Raw genomic sequence first — 18,429 nt, forward strand, 5'->3', positions numbered from 1 at the left:
AACAGAGCCAGTAAATTATTTCCCCCCTGCTTCAAAGACTTGAACAAGAAGAAGAAGAAAAAAGTTTGTGTTTATGTTCGTTATTGTCTTTGAGCCCTCTAGGTCTCAAATGGTTTCTACTGAGCTTGTGTATGTGTAAACAATATTTGGCAGAAACTGCTGTCTGGCCAGAGAGGAGGAACACAAAAGGATGCCATCTTTCATTCTCACAGATAAATAAACCTCTTCAAGGGTCATTTAAACTGGGCTGGCAGGAGGGGAGTATGCATTACGCTTTTTTTGAGGCAGCATTTTGATCAAAGCCTATTTCCTTTCCTCTGTCCCCCCCACCCCGCCAACCATGCCATCCTCCCAGCCTACTTTATCCCCCACTCTAACCACGACTGCCTTGCTGTTGCTAATCATTGGTGGTCTCCTGACTGCCAACAGTAATTGATTAGAGAGAAAGGTGGGGGGGTCGGACTAGCTGTTGAGGGGGTGGAGGGAAGGTATGGAGGGGAAAGTTCAGCCCAGAAGTTCTAGAGGTCACTGGCCTTTTCTTCTCCCCTCTGAACTCCTTTTCTCAGGCTATTAGGTATCAGCCAAGTATTTGGCACACTTTCTAAGGGTTTTGGCAGTGGCGAACACAAACAGGAAGGTTCCTGTAAGCAGAAAAATTGATGCATCTGCTTGAGGGAAACGATAGAAACGAGGGTAAAGAGGTGTGATTCATGATGTGTTGATTTAAGAAGTCAACAGCGTTGGTTAAAGATGCTTATTTTTGTTGTCCCCCCACCCTCATTGGTGGAGTGCTACCATGTTGTTTGATCCCTAGTGAGTGCTCGACATCCTTGACGATATAAAGCATTCAGTAAGTGTTTTTCTCAAACAGTCACTCCCTCCAACTCCCTCCCTTTAATTTCACAGGAAGAGGTGACATTCCTTTCCCCTGGAAAGTGACTCATACTCCTGTCTTGTTTAGTAAATGCAATTATAGGCTGGTTAAAACATTCCCCTCCTCTATGAATTCAGAAAAAAAACCCTGTCTTTTCAGTCTGACGGGGTGTGTGTTTGCCTGTGTGAGTTCTCTGTATGACCAAACAGGGTCATGTTCACCACAGAACCCGCGCTGCTGCTGAGTACGGACGTAAAGTCTTGATGCCTGTGGAAACATGACTGTCACAGGAAATGTTCAACATGCTTCGCCGTTCTGCAGCTGAGAGACAGAACAAGAGAGAGAGAAAAGGAGAGAGAGAGAGAAGGAGGTGAGGGTGTTTCAAAAATGGAGCCCTCCCAGAGCAGAGAGGCTTATTGTTGATGTTGGCCATTCTACCGTCTCTGGGCTGTCCGGAGTTTACTGCTCTTTCCTTGTGAGACCGTTATTAGCACAACTGGAGCATGCTCAGATACTCACAGACCTATGTCTGGACATGTAGGCTAAATCACGGAGCACAGAGAGACCTGGTGATGTAACTCCTGGAGTACAACTGAGCAAGATGGAAAAAAAAAATCCAAAGGACCACAGCACATTCCAAAACTTTTCATACTATTTGACCTTTCACAAACTTATAACTACAAAAATAAAGTATTTTATTGGAACTTCATGTTATATACGACTGCATACAAATTAGTGCAAACATGGAAGAAAATTATATATGGTTTTATTGTTTTTTTAAACAAATAATCTGAAGAGCATTCCTTTGTTTTCATCCCTCACTTAGTCGACACTTTGCAGAATCCCTGTGCTATGTAATTACAGCCGGAGGTGTTTTGGGGTATACATCAACCCGCTTTGCACATTTAGAGACTAAAACAACTTTTTAAATCTTGCCACAGATTTGTATTTGGAATAAGGTCTGAACTTTGTCTAGGCCATTTTAACACATTATTAAGTTTTGATCTAAACCCTAGGAGTGTAGCTCCTGCTGAATGTTAGCAGTTTATTTTTTAAATTCACTTTGCTCGATCCAACTTCCTATCAACACTGGTTTGCTTTCATGTATCGGCTTAAGAAGCATGATGCTGCCTCCACCGTCAGCTTTCCATCATGTGGTCAAAACAATATCAATAACTTAACCCTGCAGCCTTATCTTTGAGCATTCTGCCATGTTCTTTGGTCCTCATGATGATTATTCTTCACTGATGTTCTCTAAGAAACCTAAGAGTCTATTTACTATATTGGTGAATCCCAAAGATAGTTGGTCACATTTTATTTTGTTTACAGGAAAAAAATTAGGGGTTATGGGAAACAAAAAGTGTGCCAAACGTCTCTGATTTTTCTCTGCAAAACCTTTAGAAAACCATAAATCATGTTTTCTTACTTCACCACTATGTGTCACTTTACATGAATTAATCACATTAAATCTCAATAGGGGGTGAATACTTTTGCAAGGCACCGTATGTTGAAGAGAAATAACTTGAATAGTTTCACATGTACATCATGAGATGAAGGACTGTTGGCATGAAGAATGGTGAGGTTTCCATGTTGACCTCAGCCTACTTATCCTGCCTCAGGCTAAAGCAGCTGTGAAGCATTCATCTCTGTCTGTTTTGTCACTTACAGTGTCTCTGAACATGCATCATAAGGAACTGATCTTTCATATATCTGCATGGAAGGTTGCAGGTTTTCTCATTTTAAATACAACCTCAATAACGAAGATGGAACGTTATTCCTGCATATGAGTTTTTATTCCCCTACTGCTTATGTATATTCAAACAACATGTACGGAAGATTATGACAGAAACTGATATGCTTGCAAACACCAGATCAAGATATCATGAAAGCCAGGTTCCTGCAGGCTACAAATAAAAAGCTCTTGTGTGGTTTAACTTTATCCAGACGTGCAAATACCAGTGGAGGTCCCTCTAAGAAGAGGTGGGGTCTGTTTAATGTCCAGACAGTTTGGGAGTATCTGCTCTCTGCTGCCTCCCTTTGTTGGCCAGGCAACATTGATTTGGATCATTTCATAGACCCCCACTGTGCATATTTATTACATACACACGCAGAAATTTGATTTGAAAGTGGTGTTGTTTGCCTTTCTTTTATTGACTCTATTTTTGTACCTGCATAAATGCTTTCTAACTTTGCCGTCATGCTCAAATCTGAGACACCCTAAACCCACATACCTTCAACCCCTCCTATTAAACCTGTGGTCAGGATGTTCTCCTGAGATTAGCAGTAGAAGTGGATACCACCATGTGGGTCTGCATAACATGGGTATAAAAGCTCTTTTCACCTGACTTTAGGAGTCTTTCTAGTCTTTCGCTCAGTCTGTCAACAGTTGCCTGGCTGCCAACAGAAATCACCACAAGGTGCTATAACTTATGCCTAGCAACAAAGACTGTGGGACTTCCTAAACAAAATGATTTGTGTGTTAGGATGATGTTTTTTTTCCTTAAGTCTGCAGCCAAAACATACCAAAGCGCTGTTTTAATCTATTATATAGGAATATAGTTATGTGCAAAAGCATTCACACCCTAGAACTTCCACATTTTGCGGTGTAAAGACCACAAACGTCATCGTATTTTGCTTGGACTGAAGAGAAAAAAACAACACAAAGTGGTTCATGATGGTGAAGTGGAAGAAAAATGCTTTTTAAAAAAATAATAAAACAAACAAAAAAAATCTGAGTTGCCTGCTTTATTCTTATCCCCCTAAATGAAATTCAGTGCAACCAATTGCATTCAAAATTCACTTAACAAGCAAATAAAGTCCAACTATGTGTAATTTAATTGGAGAACTGCAAACTACCAAGATTTAGTCATCAACCTAAACAAGGGCTGTCGAAGTACAGTCATTAAGACCTACTATCCTGTAACTTTAGACACCTGTCTTAACCAAGACAACTGAAACAAATGGCTCATATTAATCTTTTAGCTCTTTTAGGCCTGATGATACTCAGTCATTTGATTCAGGTGTATAGAAGCAGAGATGCATCTAAAAGTTGAAGAGTTACAGCTAGAGGACTGGACTTGGACACCCCTGATCTAAACTCATGGGCAATGCAAAGACAACATTAATCAGAGAAGCAGCCATGAGGCCCATGGTAGCTTTGCAGGAGCTGCAGAGAGTCACAACTCAGGAGTGAGAATCTGTTGGCAGGATGATTTTTATTCACCCCCAAATTTTGGCCTTTATGGAATATTAAAAAGTGTCGGGTGTTCTGCTCTTTAATTTGTTGTGAAGTAGGTTCTGAGTTTGGTTTTTGTGTTGGAGTAGTAAGGCTTTTATTTTGAAGGTCAAGGTGGGTCTGGGACAGGAAGTCAGCCATTTTGTTGGGATTGTTTTGCTCAGTCACACATGAGGAGGTGAATCTATCACAATCCGCCTTTTGTTTATGCCATCGACATCACCGTCTGTAAGTTTTCATTTAGTATTTAAGAGTAGATTTTATTTAATGCCTTATTAGTCAGAAGTGTGTTCTTTGTTGTGACTTTTTTGTGCTCATAATAAATGCAGCTATTTTATTTATGTTACAGTTTACTCCATGTCATACGAGTACTTGGGTCACCAAAAATAAAGTGGGAGTAAAGAACCTGCATCCGGACTCAAGTGTTCATTTCATTGGAGTCGAGCTTACTGCTAAATTGTGTTGGCAAACACACAAGGAGAGCAGAATATCGGGATTCAGGTGTGATCATGTTTTCTCTATGAGTATGATATGATCTTTGCTAGAGATCAGTGCTTTCTATCAGTTTCATCAGTATGCTTAGGATTTAAGGATTTTCAAAACCTCCCTTTCTGCCAGATGATTAACCTGGCTGGTAGTCTCTAACCAGCTCTGCATTTCTTGTTGCTTTTTGAGTTTCTCTAGTTGAAATGTATGTTTTTTCTTCTTATGGTCAAGTCGCCTAAAGCCTTCTGTGCTCCAAGTTCAAGTTCTGTCTCCAGATCTCCACCACCAAACTCACCATTAAACTCCATTCTCATTTCTGGACTCCATTTCTGGTTCTCACCAGAACCTGAGTCACTCCTCCCACGCACTTCTCAGCCTCAAGTTACAGAAAACCACTCCCTTCTGACATTTACATCAATCAACTTTCCTGATCACTGAATACAAAATCATGTATTTATACAAGATAATTCCTAGCTCCTGAGAAGAAACAGATCCTCATCATAACATTTCCCATTCTCTATGCATATTACTGTAAATACAAAATGTTTCCTTTTAACTCATATCCTGAATGTGATTCGGCACGTCCGTCACAAAACTAAACCCTAACCTGACAACAAGAAGACAGCTGTTATTGGAAAAATATATACCATAATGCAATGTAGGAGGAACAGCAAACATATGGTCAAAGGTGCTCTGCTAAGATATGACCAAAATGTAACTTTTTTGTAGCATGCTAAATGCTATGTGTCACAAAAAATTAACACTGTCCCATGAAACACATCGTCCACCGTCTGTGCTTCTGATCATTGGCCTCATGCACTGTCGTGGCCCCTGGGCCTTCTGAATTTTTGTAACTTAGCACAGATTGCACACACCATCTTTCAGTCAAACTGTAAATGACATGGCAGCTGAAGCATCATATCATGTTGCAATATGCATAACTAAAGCAGGTAAACTTTATTGCATTAGTGAAACATATATGACTGGAACATCAAATATAACATCAGCAAAATGATGATAGAAATAATAACAAAGATGTAGTTGGGGTGGGTGCAGTTGTTTATTTACTCTCTGAGAAGGGACTAGCTCTCCAAACTCTGAAAACCTGGGGTTTAGATCAAAGCATAATACTCTGTTAGAAAGGACCAGTCAAAGTACAGGTCTAAATCCAATTGTCAATTCATGCCAAGGCTTTAATATCTTTGCTTTCTTCTATTCTTTGCTTTTTTCCATTCTACTTTGTAAAGAATGAGACAGAATGCGATGTGCAAATCTGAGATAGACCCATAAGACTTGCAGCAAAAGGTGGTTCTTTAAAGTATTAACTGTACTTTAACTATGGCTTTATCTGTAGCAGGCTAAATTTGTTGAGCATAATTTTTAAACCCTAGTAGGCAGATAAACATCTTTACCCTTGACATGGTGTTTGCTTTGCAATTTCATCATTATATGCATAGAAATTAAGAAACTGAGGCAAGAAATACATAAGAAAGACTTCAGGGCAAGACATGCCTACTGGTGGAGAAGTACCTATTCCTATTACTCTGCTGTCACGTTATGGGCGTGAGAAGCAAAAAAAACAAAACAAAACAAAAAAAATCAGGGATATTATCTTTTCATGAAAAGCCTTTGGTGTGGGTGGTGCAGTAAGCCAGTTTTAAGCTGATGCCGGATGATTCATCAAGTATCAGAGAACAGGACGGCTCCTGTGGAATGAGGGAAATGTCATCTGATGCCATGCGGGTTGTGTGAGCCACACATCCGCTGCCCCTATTCACACAAGGCCCCTTGCAAACCACCCTCACAAAATTTAATATGGATTTTTCAAAGTCATATAAGTATCATTGCAGGCACATGCATGGCTGTTTTAAATTTACAACCTATACGCCTACCATGGTACAGCTGCCATATCAGTCGTTTTAAACCAATGTGGCTGCAATGATGCTGTTTATCATATCAAAGGATACTCAGCAAGGCTTGCATTCATTTCAAGTGTTCACCTGACCTCAAGAGCATGAATTGGAGCTTTTTTCTCCTCCGTGGTTTTCCTAAGCAACGCATGATGCAGCAGACTGTCTGTTTGGTGCAGGTTTAATATCACAGAGGAGTGAACGAATGTTTTGTCCTTCTGTCGATCTTAATACATCCATTTCATTTTGCTGAGAAGAAGTGGATTTTGAAAAATACCCAGTCAACTCGATGGCGAGTGGAAAAGCTGAGAAGCAACGGAAAACCTGGGGAAAAAGAGAAAGTTTTTCATGCGGACTGTTCTTCTGCTCATGTCTGTGTGTCAGGAGGAAGCAGCAAATGAAGATTAATGAGGGTCGTCTGCATTCACACCTGGATAAACGGGGATCAGGTGAGAAGAATGTGGTCCATATTACAGTGGAGGATCTGGGGATAGATAACACAGGCTTTAGCCTGGGGGACGAGGGCTCCCTGACCCCCAGGAACAGCATGGCCCCCTCGTTCAGCTCTGCGTCATCCTGCTCAAGGGCTCTGAAAAAGAAAGGACTAAATGCTCTGTCTTCACTTGTTATACCGCCCCAGGTTCAACCAACAGTCGCCATTAGCTACACGCAGGCTGATGAAGAAGAGGAGGAATTCCAGCTGGTGTTTGAAAATGGCGGTGATAGCACATCTGGTGCTGGAGGCCTCCTGACAACACCCATAATCAACCTGATTCCACCCACTCCCTCTAATGTTGTTGATGATGGTCGATTCTTTGACGGCAATTTAGATGAATGTGAGGCTTGTTCATCTCAGAGTGATGGAAGGTCTGTTGCTGCAGACCTGGACAAGAACGGTATAGTGGAAACAGAGGAATCAAAAAAAGGATTCACACTGGCTGAAGGAAGTAATGAAATTGCTGAAAGCAGACCCATCAGTGGTGGTGGTCTAAGCGATAAGTCTGGAGACCAAGAAGAATCTGTACCTCATAAAAAGCAGGATAAAGATAAAGTAAGAGCCGCATTCCTATCAAGTGCCTTTAAGGAGGCTCCTATACCCGAGATCTCAAATAAACGTGAGTCTATCAATTTTCATGTAAAGGTGAAACTCTGGAGCAACTAGGTTTTAATTAGGTGACTAATTACTTAACTCCTTAACTGGCAGTATCCCATCTATGGGACAAATCTAATTTGTTTGAATACTCTGCCTTTTTTGGCTTTAAGTTAAGGGCTTAAAGAAATTTGTGTGTTTATGTAGAAGTAAAAGAAAGGAAATACAACATAATCACTGTATAAACATACTACTGTAGATTCTCTGTTAACCAGGACAACACACCCCTGGTATTCATTCATTCAGTTAAAAACCAAACTCCCAAACTCAGTTGCATGTCTATGGGCAAATTATAGAGAAAATGAGAACAATACGGGATTCCTGAACATTTTTCTTGCAAAAATTTCAGTTTTGTTTTTTAATACTGTATGCTTGAGTGGACAAACAAACCTGTAAATTATCAGCAGCAGTGAAATTGGATTGTATTTTCTCATAGTGGATTATGGTGGTAGCAACACAATGAAAACAGGATAGGGCGTAAAATACAGCCCTGAGGTACTCCACAGCTATGACGGGATAAAGACACAGATGAGTCACTGACCCAACAATCCTTGTTGTTTGCAATGAAAGAATGCTTTCTTGGAACTCCACTATGAAGGGTGTTTAGGATGCACGAATGACTGAAACAGACTGGGAGCAGAGCTAAAGTTGTTGTTTTTTTTTTTCTTTTTGAGCTGAGCAGATTATGCTATGTTTTGTGTTTAAAATAGAAACTCTTTGTCTCCGCTTCTGGAGACAAAGAAATGTGTGTCCCTGTCCTCAAAAGAGTCTCCTTTGTCCTTGAGATGTAAATAAACTGCAGTGTCTTAACCTGATGAGTTAGTTCTCTGTGTTCTGTTATCTTCATCAGAAGGCGAAAGAGATATAGTTTAATTGTAATCTTTAATCTATAGCCTCTCTACTTTTCTTGTCGGGTTAAAAGTGCAAGGCAATACAAACCGAAAACTATAAATGAGAGGTAAAACGTTTTTATGAAACAGAAGATGAAGTCCAGCTGCTTTCTAAGAAAGATAAGATAAGATAAACTTTACTATCCTGGAGAAATTTGTCATGGATACAAACACTGGCTGCTACACAATTGAAAAACCGTAACTGTCATATTATCTTCTCACTTAAAACCACTTCTATGATTAATTCATTACAAGAGGAATAAATAATGATACACCAGAGAAACAAAGCAGTACATTTAAAATCTTAGACAATATTACTTACAATCACAGTTTATGGCTTGTTTCTGTTAATGGCTTTGATAGAAAGTGAAACAAATGAGTTCCTGTAATGGTTCAGCCTACATGCAGAAACTCTGAAACACCGAACTTCTCAGAATTGGGAAGTTCTGAAGAAGTGCCTACTGATACCAATTCAGACAATAGGTGACAATGACCAAGGGTTGATCATTTTTGGAAACTGGTACTGCCAGCGTGTTTATAGATACATTTATAAATAATTGTATATCCAGACACTCATTATGTTCATTGTCTTTATTCTTGATCTAAACAGTTGATGTCCCTCATAGTCAAAGTTTCTGCAAATATCAGGGGTCGACTGGCGTGCCTTTCTGTATAGAGTTTACAAAATGACTGGGTCAAAATAAGCATGCAACTATGAGCTTGGACAAATAGTGGTGCTGGTTTTCTTTATATACTGTGTATATATATAGTTATCCAACAAATATATATATATATATACCCTAAAATTATATATAATTTTAAAATTTCCTCCAACTGCTTAGTACCTTATCAACCAAATTCTTTTTCATGCCTGTTTAATTTTGCGTCTATTTGAAAAGCTATGGCATACTTTACAGCAAAAACATTGTTTTCCGTTTTCTTCTCTTTTTGTCACAGGGGGAAGCAACACAGGAATAAATTTTCTATCATTTACTGAACATAACTTGGGTAAGTCTTTCCCTGGTTCTTGTATTCTGTCTTTTATTTTCCATTAAGGAATAATCGAGGTGAGAGGTAAATGTCAACCAGATCCAGACCAAGTGTTTCTTCTTCCAGCTGTTCAGACTCAAGTGCTACCTTTCCGTTTTGATCTTGGTTCCCCATTCAGCTGAAATTGCTCTCATTATGTGACATGGCTACAGTACCTAGAACGCCTCACATGGGAGTTGCAGAAGTTCCCCTTTGTTGGAGTCTCTTTTTAGCCATTGTGCACATATTCCCCAAGTGTGGTTGTTCAGCCTGTTCCCAGGTTTTGGGTTGCTGTGATTCAGCATGCGCTCCTCCCTCCGTCTTCTCTCAAAAAGCAGACTTTCCTTTCAAACCAATGGTACAAATGATAAGCATCACTTTTCCCTATCCATTACACAAATGTGCTGAAATGTCATGACTCTAAAGCTTTGCTTTGTTGTTCTGTCTGTGTGTCACAATGTGTCAAAGGCAAAATGTAGGATGCTCAGGATCTGTCTGTGCTAACCTGTAGACAGGCTTACTCATGGTTTTGCTGTCCCTGATAGTCATGCATCTCAGACTGATGGATTATGTCTAGATTGAATTTTAACATGCCTGAATATGCCTATCCTTTGTTTCTTTGAAGAACGTAATACAACGACACAGTAAAGCATTCATTTCCATAAATTTTCCACATTTTGTCATAAACTACTGGCTGACATCCACAGCACTGCATATTTTGCAAAACTGATCATTCTGTGGTGCTGATATACTTCAGCAGGGAAGCTGGTCGTACCTGATAGGAAGACACGAGTCTGAAAAGACTTGTCTTGTATTAAGACAGTAAACAAAAGCATCAAAAGTCATGCATGTATTAGAGAAGAAATCTAGAGGTGGTAATTCTAAAGGAGGTGTTGATATTCTCATGGCCTAGTCGAAGTCCAGACCAATTAAGAAGCTGGTGCAAGTCATAACAAAAGTCATTGAGTGAGACAAAGTGATTTTCTCAGAATATCAAAGACACACAGTAAATGTCTTGAGGTCAGCGATATGAAGGTACTCCCATGCGTCTTCAGATGTAGCCAACACTCATCAGTTCTTTCAGCCCGGCCTCGATAAGACAAGGGCTTGGCATACACAGTTATCTGCCTCTGCTTAGCTGCAGGCCATATACTCTTAGAGCCAGGTGATGAAGAGACTGCTAGCTAAATGCCCCTCCTTTTTGTGCTCTTCTGCTCCTCCAGGACCCAGACAAGATTCCAGTGCTGACACACATAAACCAATTACACTGTCTTATCTCCCTCTGCCTTCGTTTCAACCCCTATCCATGTCAAACCAGCTTTTCAGAAACAGCAAGCTGAAATGGGGGGGAAAAAAGTACTCATATGATGATGCTCATGTTTTTCTTGGCTAGCCTATTCAAAAAGACAACTGCTTTTTCATCCTAATCCTTTAACCTTGGAATTTATTGAAGTTTAGACTGTCACAGTCACATCACTATTTCTGCCATGTGTGGCATGAAAAAGTCAGGGCTTAGCTTGATGTCATGTTTCCAGCCTCATTCGTCTTGCTTGTTATGATTGGACAAAATAAATGACCAAGTGATATTTGGGAAATGTAAGAAAAAGGGCTGCCTGTGGGAAAGAATTTGGGCTGTCAGAGAAGCATGTCATCCACCAGACAGACATGCTTGTGTTTGGCTGGTTGCTCAGAAACTCAATCTACAGCACATTGGAAAAGTATTCATACCCTTGAACTTATTCACATTATATTGTGCTCTCACCACAAACTTCAAGTTATTTTATTGAGACTTTAGATAAGCACAAAGTCCCACGTAGTCATAAACTCAAAGCACTGAGATTCATGGGTTTTCATGAATTGCAGCTTTTGCGTGTTTGGTTTCCCGTTCCAATTTTGAATATTTTATTTGCCTGGTCTTCAGATTGGAAGTGAACAACAGCTACAAATGACTTTTTAGATTCTCCCCTGTGGGTTTTGGCCAAAAATGCTAAAGAGCTGAGCAATGTTTCAAATAATTATCTGAGAAAAAGTTGTTTGTTTTGGTAATTTTCACCAATAGTGCAAAGAATAATTTTTGTTGAAATATTTCTTTCTATTTAGGCTACAGACCACATGCTTTTTTCAAAGAAATATTACATACACTCCAATTTGATCCCAGCTACTAAATAATGCAACCAATTTCAGTTATTTTACCAACAAGGACAACACTCAAAAACTGCACCATTTATTGCACCATTTTTTAAAGGCAGGGATATAACTTCCTAGTTAAAATGATGTACTTAGGTTTTTGGGTGTTAACTTTCAAAAGGGAGTGATCAAAAAGTCCCCTATTAGATAAGTGCTTTTCAATTTTTTTTTTGTAAAATTTTTCTATCCTTTCTCTTTCATAATAATTAACCACTTTTTCTATGTCTATGAAACAAAATCTCAATAATATTCATTCAAGTTTGTGGTTTTGACATGATGAAATTTAAAAGAATTCAAAAGATATTAATCCTGTCGCAAGGCACTGTTCAGCATTAGAATCTACAAAAGCTTACAAGGACTAAATCTAAAGCTTTCTCTCTTTGTTTAACAATTTGAATTGTTTTCTTCTAGATGACTTGGGCAACAGAGAACTTATCCGTCCTGACATGCTGAAGAAAGATCTTGACCAGCTTCCTCACACAGCCCGGATGGAGGCCTTTACCTTCCATAGGGTATGACTACTCCTAGCCCATCTCCTCAAGTGTGTATATTGCATTTTAGAATCTGTATCTGAAGCTGAGTTGTAGTACGGTGAAAGTTTGCTAAATAATTACTACTGGCATATGACAATGTGTTGAAATAACTTATATTTGATGACTTTGAGTTGATTAGATATAGGACTGTTATCTAATTACAGCGACCATTAACACGTTCCTGCAGTCTCGGAGAAACAGTTCAGACTTCTGCTTTCCATACATCAACACAGACCACAGATCTGTGCAAGGAAAGAAAAGGATTACTTCAGCAAAGGCGCATAACCATTGGTGAGTTTGTCTGCACATTATGGATCGCTATGGCGCATAATGCTGTTTCTCCAGGTAATGGGTAACTTAAATACTGTCCTTCTAGCATTATTTTTGTTGTGTGTCTGTCCAGCTTCATATGAGCCTCATTCAGCGGATCAGAATGGAAACTTCGCTGACAAGGTACTCTAAAGAAGCAAAGTGGGGCCTAAATAGTATAGCATCACCACACAGTTTACTGATGTTGCTTGCTGAATATTCTCTGTTTAGATTTCCCTATCTATCCTGGTCTTATGGCAAAACAATGAGTGTGCAAAAAGTCTCAGGAATTTACTCTTGGTATTTAAATTTTCCAAACAAGTATCCTTGTGCTTTTCACAATTTCGGTGTATGCTTAAACTGAGACAATTAGTTCAAAAGAGAAACTCACATCCAGCTAAATTGCTGTTATCAAGGCTAAGTTTAGTGTGGTTACAACACCAGCTTTGTGTGAGTTATTTACACAAATACACATTTTAAACCAATCATTATCAATATTCCCATCATAATAATTTTGGGTTTTTGAATAAGTTGTAACATTTTCCTTTCTTCTTTTACAGTTGACTTATAATGCAAGACACATTTTCCACAGGTTTTGAAAACTAGAACTGGGTTCACCAGAAAAAACATATTTCTTTTGGTTCTCAACAAGCTTTTGACATCATTTTGTTTGGGTATTTGGCCACCTTTCTTATCAGATTTGGTAGAAGGCTCTCAAATAGGATCCATGTTAGTCAGCATGGAGCTAGCCTTTAAACCCAAATCATATATTTTCCCATCAAGAGAAAGTTAGTTAACTTCCATTTACAAACCAGTTATGATGTTAGTTGGGTATTATTGTTGTCCACTTTATTTTCTGTGAATTTACACAGAAGTAAGTTAATAGTTTAATCTTAAGACATATTGTGTCAATAAAACCTCATTGGGAAAGATGTGGTTTTGTTGATGTGGAAAACTGAACATTTCAGCAGGGAAGCTGGTGAAAAGCTTCAAAGTGTTGCACTGCAGGGTTAGGGTCAGCATGTTCTCTTGTAATCCTGGTGTTTCTGAACTTCCCAGTACAGAATCGGCTTGGTGAGACGGGGTGGCTCCTGTGTTGTTCTTGGAAAGCCTAACCAATTTCCTTTCTCATGAGGTTGATAGTTTGTGTCAGGTTGCTGAAGCTTTGACAGAACTGGACGCCTTAACACACCAAATACACCAAAACCAGTGTTGGGATAAATAAAGCAAGCTAACACTGAGCTTCTGGAATTACTTCAACCTCAATCCAATGGAGAATTGATGGGATATCCTTAAAAGGGGGTTGAAAGCCAATAAACCAACGAATTTAGGAAGAGTGGTCAAACATACAGCCAGATATATCCCAATATGCTGTTGATGGCTACAGTTTGTGGTTTTATGTAACTTACCAAAGGATATTTATCCAAATATTAGTGGAAGTGTATGAAATATATTTGAGCCAGGATGTATAATTTGACCCAGTGTGGATTGGGAGAAAAATCCACAATATTTCACATTTGTCCATTTCTGTCTTGTGTTTAAAAATCAATCTTTCCACCCTGGAAAATGCACAGCTCAAATAAATGATTAAAAGCCCCAAATTATGTAAATTAATGTCTGACTAGAACTGTAACTACACTACCACAATTTTTTACTACATGACAAATGTTGGCTAAGATGTGGATATAATATTATTTACCATGATTTATGAAAGCATCACTAGAACAAATTATCAGTTCTTTTAAAGTCAGTCACCATCATAGTTGAAAGCATTTCCAGGTAAAAGTAGGGCTTTTTTAAGCCAATCAGAATGTGCAACCAAAAAAAAAGAAAGAAAAAACAACTCTCAAAACTGTTGTTTTGGTTCTTCGGGCTGTTTAAGCTCTTTACAATGACTCAAATATGTTAACGAGCCGCAACATGTCTTAACGGGCATATCCAACTCAGTCATACTTATTTCCAATAAGACGGTGACGCAAACATGGACAATTCTGGAATTTTACCAAGTTTTGTTTTGAAGTGTTGCCAGAAGCAACAGTGAAAGTAAGCATCATCTCTTCCTTTGTCAAAAAAACAAAAAACAGAAAACAAAACAGCCATTAACTAATCTCAGGTTAAAGACAACATAATTAACATGACGCAATCATGATGTTTTAGAAAACTTTCATCTTCATACAGCATGAACGTTTGCCTTAGAAATGTCTCAGCTTTACAAAAGATCATTGCCCTACACATCAGCAAATGACACTCAAACGTAAAGTAATACATAAATTATTAATCTTTTGTTTTAGAGATCTCAGAAACTGCCAGAGTCAGTTTTATTATTTGATTAGGTAAGAAATTACGATATAAATACTCAGTGTTTTGCAACATTATGTTTATAAAATAGGGTTTCCATTGCATGACACTGTTGCTATGTGCTGCAGAATGTATGTATGCATCGTCTCCCTCTCAGGATTTATACAAGCAAGAGGCCAAATCCCTCAGTGAGCTGAGCATAGACGAAGTCTGCCAGTGGTTTACCAGTATTGGACTGCAAAAATGTCTCCCTTTAATCCGAGGTAAAACATCATATTTTAACTAATCACCCAGCTTTTCTTTGGTATGCAGCAAAATATATTTAGAATCTTTATGTCACATAAAGTAATTATACAAGCAATTTATTGAACATCATTAAAATTTTAGACAGAACTTGATATTTTCTTAATGTTAAGAGATGCAGAGATGCATAATTGCCTTTTAGAGAAATCTATTTTGTTTTTCATATATTAAAAGTAAAACTTCTGCATGCATGTTTGTTTATGGTGTCTTCTCTTTTCTCTCTTAGAAGCTAAACTGTGTGGATCAGACATAGCCTCAGTAGATGCCAACACACTGGACATCCTCCACATCAGCTCACTGGAGGACAGAGAGCAATTACTGTCGGCTATCTATAATGCGCTCCACCCTCCCAGCACCATCACTCAGACTCTGGACTCTTTGCTTGGTATATTTCACCTCAATAGGAATGTCCCAGTCAAGCGTTTGTTTCTATTTAACAATCAGATTAGCTGTTTATGGATACCACCTTAAATCTATTACAGTCAGTGCCATACATTTGCTTGAAGTAACACATAATTACCCTAAAACATTTTGTTCCTTCTGACAGTTTTCATACAAAGTAGTTTACTAAGTGGAAAGCCTCCCTGCTTTACAATCTGCTTTGATATGCCTTGTTGATAATCCATCGTGAAACATGTTAAAATGCTGTTTCCAGTTAATTCTGAACAAACTAAGAAAAAAAGTTATTTTCCTTCTCTTAGAGGTGGCATGATGTATTTTCCAGGTACATAGTACCATTGCACAATCAAACTCAAAAGTTGATTTTACTTAATGTACCCTCTTTAAAAAACTTTGCTTTGAACATCTTAATTGTTGTTGAACCATTAATGGCAGATGGTCCAACTGCTTTGCATACTCCAAAGAGTAGGCCACCAGGAACAGCATCCAATACTGTCTCTCTATCACTGTGAACATCATTTAAAATGATTAGAGAAAACTTACAGCGATCTGCATGACCCATTATTAAGTTTTGCAAATCATGTAATTTGGTTGTGCAACACACAGTCGTTACAATTCCTTGGTTAACACTGTAGTTGGCTGACATAAAATTACAGGCATTACTCCAACAACCGGGAGTTGAGTTTAATGAGGAAGTACGATGCTAACCATTAAAAAATGCCTCGACTGGGACATCCGAGCTTTAAAGTGTAAAGACGGTCTTAGACTTGACAAAATAAAATAAATAAATGTCTGCTTGATATTTTCTTTTCACCCAGAGACTTTAGAGCCAAGTAAGATAGAAACGTTCACTACAGATTTGGCATCCATGAGCAGGTCCACATCCTCTCCCCATGTAAGCTGCCTGAGTATGAATCGGCGTTCTTTTAAGTTCAGGTAAAGGGCATATACTCTTTAAACCTTGCACATGAAATAAAAAAAAACCCTGCAGCAGGTCTGTAGCTACTGGGTTATTAGAGGGAAACCATTACGTGTGATAACATCGGTATCAGAGGCCTTCAGCCTGATACCTCTGCTGCATTCTATCACTACAAGCTACAGAGTACAAAAGTGAGAAACCTACTACGGACCTGCTGCAGATATTTTAATTAGTTTCTGCTGGTGCCGTCCCCTGAAGGCAATAACACGCACCACAGTATAAACAAAAAACTACTAAAGGAAAAAGCAAGTGTTGTTTTTATTCTCATGGTTTTGCTCGACAATAGGAACAGAAGCCAAAACCTCATGGCACCAAGGAGTTCTCAGATGATAGAGATCACAATTAACGGTGAGTCAACACAGTCACACAAACTTAAATAGTAAATGATCACTTATTCCCTGAAGCAGAGACAATTAATAGCTTGCAAAGTATTATTACCCCTTGCCTCTTCCCCATCTTGACACATGACAATTTTCAAAGTATTTCATTCACTTTTTAATTGATTTATTTTTGATTTAATAAAAAAGTACATTATTTTTAAATAATATGATGCAGCCAACTGCCATCAGATATAATCTAATTACTGCATTGCTACTTCACCTGAAATTAATTAAGTTTCATTATTAATGCAGCTGTGTTTTGTAAAAATCTTGTTAATGAACATTAAAGAACAAACAGTATCATGAAAACCAAGCGACACCAGAAAGATGAGGAATAAAGTTGTGGATAACCTTAAATTAAGTACAGTACTTTGAACATAGCAGAGCACCAGAATAATGGCAAAATAATATAGGGAGGATTTTTCTACAATAAAGAAAGGCAACTGGTTGAGTTTGATGGGAAGGTGAACAGAAATGAAGGTGGACAAAAAACCCCTAACGTTTCTTATCAATAGAGTTGATAATGGACCAGTCAAAGTCCAGGTTCAAATCCCAATGAGAATATGTAGGAAGACTTGAACCATATAATCTGACTAAACTTGAGCTATTTTGTAAAGAGGTCTCTACATGTGCAAATCTACACATAAGACTTGCCTGAGAAACTGGAAAATGATGAGCACCACACTTTTCAGATATCTGACTGAGATAAATATAGTAAACCATGTGCTCAATTTGATTGTTGATTTCTTTTGCGTCATAATTACTTACACCACTTTGTGCTGATATAGTTCATAAAATTCCACAAAATCAGTTTGTTTGTAATGTCACCAAATGTGAAAAAGTTATAGGGGTGTGAATACTTTTGGAAAACCCTGTAAGTTAATGTCTTCTGTGTAGATCTGAGCTTGTTAGGTAGATTTTTAAAATTATTTTGAATGTGTCTTAAATGACTTAATTTCAATGCAAATGTTGCAGCATCAGAACGGATAGTCCATCTCAGGACTCCAAAGGAAACAACAGTGGGAAAAATCATGGATTCATGCATGAAAATGCTTGGATTGATGGACAATAAGACTCTATTCACACTAAAAGAGAAGCAAGGTGCTCAGATAATCAGCAATATCCCCATATAGTTTGCAATAGCATACAGAGGTATTATATGAAGATGGTATTAATATAATTTTGGGCTTTATTTCCTCAGATTCCCTTGAGGAGCTGTCCCTGGATCAGCACATAGGAACTTTATTGAAGACACCATTAGAGAACGGGCAGCTGGAGCTGCATCTGTGTAAAGCGGTACTGAACTTTGATACAGTATTCACAGATTTTACACTGTGCAAGCTAACAACAAACTTTCTGCTTGATTTTACATAATAGGAAAAACAAATGAATTTTGCATCAGAACTTAATCTGAATATGAACAGTGAAAAAGGCATCATCAGCAAAAATGCCCAGGTGAACCAGCCA

The 18,429-nt window shown here is 38.4% G+C and overlaps 1 long non-coding RNA gene across 1 annotated transcript; it reads left to right on the forward strand.

Moving 5' to 3' along the window:
• Positions 1 to 4,147: 4,147 nt before the first annotated feature.
• Positions 4,148 to 4,490, forward strand: LOC116713827 (uncharacterized). Its single transcript, XR_004337924.1, has 2 exons — positions 4,148 to 4,337; positions 4,459 to 4,490. It is a non-coding gene; the product is annotated as an uncharacterized LOC116713827 (long non-coding RNA).
• The last annotated feature ends 13,939 nt before the right edge of the window (positions 4,491 to 18,429 follow it).

The sequence above is a fragment of the Xiphophorus hellerii genome, chromosome 22 (genome assembly GCF_003331165.1).
Source record: "Xiphophorus hellerii strain 12219 chromosome 22, Xiphophorus_hellerii-4.1, whole genome shotgun sequence".
In the NCBI taxonomy this organism is placed as follows: domain Eukaryota; kingdom Metazoa; phylum Chordata; class Actinopteri; order Cyprinodontiformes; family Poeciliidae; genus Xiphophorus; species Xiphophorus hellerii.